This window comes from Salmo salar, unplaced genomic scaffold (assembly GCF_965601325.2).
Source record: "Salmo salar unplaced genomic scaffold, fSalSal1 ptg000221l, whole genome shotgun sequence".
NCBI lineage: Eukaryota > Metazoa > Chordata > Actinopteri > Salmoniformes > Salmonidae > Salmo > Salmo salar.
Genome location: NW_027675333.1, coordinates 2427445 through 2432500, shown reverse-complemented (window position 1 = coordinate 2432500; position 5056 = coordinate 2427445). Strand labels below are relative to the sequence as shown.

Sequence of the window (5056 nt, the reverse complement as noted above, 5' to 3'; positions counted from 1 at the left end):
GTACTGTATATAACCTACATATCATAGATGACCAGCCTAAACCTGTTCAGATCAACATAATGTTATAGTCCTACCAGTAGCAGGACAGAGAATGTACTGTATATAACCTACATATCATAGATGACCAGTCTAAACCTGTTCAGATCAGTTCACATAATGTTATAGTCCTACCAGTAGCAGGACAGAGAATGTACTGTATATAACCTACATATCACAGATGACCAGTCTAAACCTGTTCAGATCAACATAATGTTATAGTCCTACCAGTAGCAGGACAGAGAATGTACTGTATATAACCTACATATCACAGATGACCAGTCTAAAGCTGTTCAGATCAACATAATGTTATAGTCCTACCAGTAGAAGAACAGAGAATGTACTGTATATAACCTACATATCATAGATGACCAGTCTAAACCTCTTCAGATCAACATAATGTTATAGCCCTACCAGTAGCAGGACAGAGAATGTACTGTATATAACCTACATATCATAGATGACCAGTCTAAACCTGTTCAGATCAGTTCACAGAGACCATCAGGTTTGTCGGCATGATAAGTGATCATAGCCTTATAATAGTTTGTAGGTAGTCTAGACCAACAGTACGAGAGTCTGCCCGTCTTTCCTACATACCAACACATTTATTCAATGTCACCGAGAAATATGTGCCACAGTTTCAACAGCCATTTTTGTAACTGCGTAGACAACACCCTTACTTTCACGTTCATATGAGGAAATCACAAAACTTCTGACAGTCACTGGTGCAGCCGCCTGTTTTCTTGCAGATGAAGTAGCTTTCACAGGCAACTCATTCAACCAGCCTAAACAACAGGAAATACAAGATGTCAAATGGTCAAAAGTGAATCTCAATAGAGCCATATACATTAGAGAGAGGTATATTGCTGCAGATGTTGGATCTTAATTTGAGCCAGTTTGCTACACCAGGAAAATAATCCTGCAGAAACAGGACATTTGAATTATTGTGTGGATTATAATTAATGAACAGTTTTAAAATGGAAAAGTGGAATTTATCATCTTCAGAAACCTTTTCTAAAGTTTAATTACACTCAAATACACTACAAGTTTAGTTTTTCTGCAACAGGGTGATCAAATTAAGATCCTACATCTGTACAGAGTTTATGTCTTTATCTGAAAAGGGCAGTTTGAGTTATTAGCAATAACATTGCAACTGTCAGCTGATGTAAACCTCTGTGATTGGATGTTATAGACCCCCATGCATATCCCCATGTACAATTATGTGTACAGATGTAGGATCTTAATTTGATCACCCCCCACTGCAGAAGAACTTTCCAGCAATGCAGGAAATGTAAAACTTGTAGTGTATTTGAGGTTTAAAAAGGCTTCTGAAGCTTGTAATTTCCACTTAGAAATTTCAGACTTGAGTTTTCTGTCTCAGTAGTAGTAGACTGTTAGGAGTGTTTTACTGTCATTCACTATACTAACATTACACCAACCTGTCTCAGTAGTAGTAGACTGTTAGGAGTGTTTTACTGTCATTCACTATACTAACATTACACCAACCTGTCTCAGTAGTAGTAGACTGTTAGGAATGTTTTACTGTCATTCACTATACTAACATTACACCAACCTGTCTCAGTAGTAGTAGACTGTTAGGAGTGTTTTACTGTCATTCACTATACTAACATTACACCAACCTGTCTCAGTAGTAGTAGACTGTTAGGAGTGTTTTACTGTCATTCACTATACTAACATTACACCAACCTGTCTCAGTAGTAGTAGACTGTTAGGAGTGTTTTACTGTCATTCACTATACTAACATTACACCAACCTGTCTCAGTAGTAGTAGACTGTTGGGAGTGTTTTACTGTCATTCACTATACTAACATTACATTTAATTTATCTACACACTTTACAATAATCCCTGGCAGGATTCTCACCTTGTAACCTGACTTCATTGCGATTATTTTCTGTTCTGTTCTGTATATTCTGATGGGTGAGGCCTGAGCTGGAATGTGAAGCTAACTGAAGCTGGCTAGCTTTAGAAAACCAGTATATCAAGCCTGTATCATAGTATACCCCTCAGGCTACGTTCAGGTTTCAGCAAGAGGCAGGTATCAACATGCCGAGTCGTAGGCGACAACCTGGGTTGTATTCATTAGTTTACTCCACAGCCAACAGTTTTAAGATGTTAAATAAAACATAAACCGTTTACTCTAAACGCTGTACAATGTGACCTAAACGGTTTCTGTTGCCAAACGTTTTGCTACGGTGGGCACTAATGAATACACACAACCTGTTTTGAGGAAGTGTAAGTTGTTGTTAGTCTCTCGAACAATATTTTTTTGTCTCTCTTTCACAAAACATACCTTCCTGAGTGAAAAGAGTTAACTGTAGATTATAAAGAGAACATGTTTGTTTGTTACTTGTTGTGTTTTAAGCCTGTTTTGAGAAGACAAGTCTATAGACCTATGATACAGTACACTCTTAGAATAAAGGGTTCCAAACGGGTGCTCCTGCCGTCCCCATAGGAGAACGCTTTTGGGTTCCAGGTAGAACCCTTCTGGCTTCCATGTAGAACCCTCTGTGGAAAGGGTTCTCCACGGAACCCAAAAGTGTTCTACCTAGTACCAAAATATGTTCTACAAAGGGTTCTCCTATGGGGACAGCCAAAGAACCCTTTTAGATTGTAGATAGTGTAGGAGCGATCACCCTGGGGCACACAGATGGGCACAGAACGAATTCACCCCACGCATCTAATTTATATCCAAAACATTTTAAGGAGAGTAGGACTATTATAACACTGTCCACCAAAAATATCATCAACTATATGAATACACATAACAATATCACCAACTATATTAATACACATAACAATATCAACTATATTAATACACACAACAATCGTCGTCTTACCTTTTATCTCTCAATAGAAACAGTCTGAATGATCATTCGGTCGTTGAAAGTTGCTTTCGTTTGCTCTGCTCATTTACATATCAGGTTCTACCTGTTCTCTCTCCGAGTCCCTCTCTCTTTACAGCTCTTACAATGAGCCTTGGCAAACATTCTACAACTGTCTGGAAGTCTATTGGAGGGATGGTGGTGTTCTATTGTGTTGAGACCTGGTGACTGAGACGGCCGTGGCATATTGTGAAACATCAGCAAGTGCAGCAGTCTTCATTACTGAAGCTCCTGCCAATCATGCCCCAACAATCACCAATCACTAAGCTCTTCCCGAGCATGGTCGCAGTCTCTGCTGGTTGCAGTTCTTCTCACCCCAGGGGTAGCAGCTCCTCTCTCTCCCCAGGGGTAGCAGCTCCACTCTCCCCAGGGGTAGCAGCTCCTATCTCCCCAGGGGTAGCAGCTCCTCTCTCCCCAGGGGTAGCAGCTCCTCTCTCCCCAGGGGTAGCAGCTCCTCTCTCCCCTAGGATGTGAAGACATTGGTGGCTTAGCTCATAGCCAGTAGGGGGGTCCGGGACGGAATTTCAACTGCTAAAACCATGAATACAACACCAGTGTATTGCCAAAAATGACTCAACAACTTCAAACATAGACTCTGACCTGTCCAATGAGCCAAACTGATTAAAGTCTCTCTCTCTCTCTCTCTCTCTCTCTCTCTCTCTCTCTCTCTCTCTCTCTCTCTCTCTCTCTCTCTCTCTCTCTCTCTCTCTCACACACATATCCTATTCTTCTGTTGCTGTCTCTGTGTCTTGTCTGGTGTCTCTCCATCATATCCTATTCTTCTGTTGCTGTCTCTGTGTCTTGTCTGGTGTCTCTCTCCATCACCAGAATAATTGGTGAGGGTTAGGCCTACTGCAATACAACATTCAAAACATGAAAACACAACTACATAACTAGCCTGTTCAACCTCTCTTTCGTATCGTCTGAGATCGCTAAAGACTGGAAAGCTGCCGCGGTCATCCCCCTCTTCAAAGGGGGTGACACTCTAGACCCTAACTGTTAAAGACCTATATCTATCCTGCCCTGCCTTTCTAAAGTCTTCGAAAGCCAAGTTAATAAACAGATCACCGACCATCTCGAATCCCACCGTACCTTCTCCGCTATGCAATCTGGTTTCAGAGCTGACCATGGGTGCACCTCAGCCACGCTCAAGGTCCTCAACGATATCATAACCGCCATTGATAAAAGAAAATACTGTGCAGCCGTCTTCATCGACCTGGCCAAGGCTTTCGACTCTGTCAATCACCGTATTCTTATCAGCAGACTCAACAGCCTTGGTTTCTCAAATGATTGCCTCGCCTGGTTCACCAACTACTTCTCAGATAGAGTTCAGTGTGTCAAATCGGAGGGCCTGTTGTCCGGACCTCTGGCAGTCTCTATGGGGGTGCCACAGGGTTCAATTCTCGGGCCAACTCTTTTCTCTATATACATCAATGATGTCGCTCTTGCTGCCGGTGAGTCTCTGATCCACCTCTACGCAGACGACACCATTCTGTATACATCTGGCCCTTCTTTGGACACTGTGTTAACAAACCTCCAAACGACCTTCAATGCCATACAACTCTGCAACAAAGCATCCTTCACTCATGCTGCCAAACATACCCTTGTAAAACTGACTATCCTACCGATCCTTGACTTCGGTGATGTCATTTACAAAATATCCTCCAACACTCTACTCAGAAAATTGGATGTAGTCTATCACAGTGCCATCCGTTTTGTCACCAAAGCCCGATATACTACCCATCACTGCGACCTGTATGCTCTCGTTGGCTGGCCCTCGCTTCATATTCGTCGCCAAACCCACTGGCTCCAGGTCCTTTGCTAGGTAAAGCCACGCCTTATCTCAGCTCACTGGTCACAATAGCAGCACCCACCCGTAGCATGCGCTCCAGCAGGTATATTTCACTGGTCACCTCCAAAGCCAATTCCTCCTTTGGCCGCCTTTCCTTCCAGTTCCCTGCTGCCAATGACTGGAACGAACTGCAAAAATCACTGAAGCTGGAGACTCACATCTCCCTCACTAACTTTAAGCATCAGCTGTCAGAGCAGCTTACCGATCATTGCACCTGTACATAGCCCATCTGTAAATTGCCCAACCAACTGCCTCATCCCCATT

General features: G+C 42.6%; 1 long non-coding RNA gene across 1 annotated transcript in view; it reads right to left on the bottom strand.

Moving 5' to 3' along the window:
* LOC145867206 (uncharacterized) overlaps positions 1-3198 on the bottom strand; it is a 15759-nt gene extending 12561 nt beyond the window's left edge. The window contains exons 1-2 of the long non-coding RNA XR_014383256.1: positions 2896-3198; positions 717-821 (exon numbers count right to left, since the gene is read on the bottom strand). This is a non-coding gene — a long non-coding RNA (uncharacterized LOC145867206). The remainder of the gene's footprint in view (positions 1-716; positions 822-2895) is intronic.
* Positions 3199-5056: the final 1858 nt, after the last annotated feature.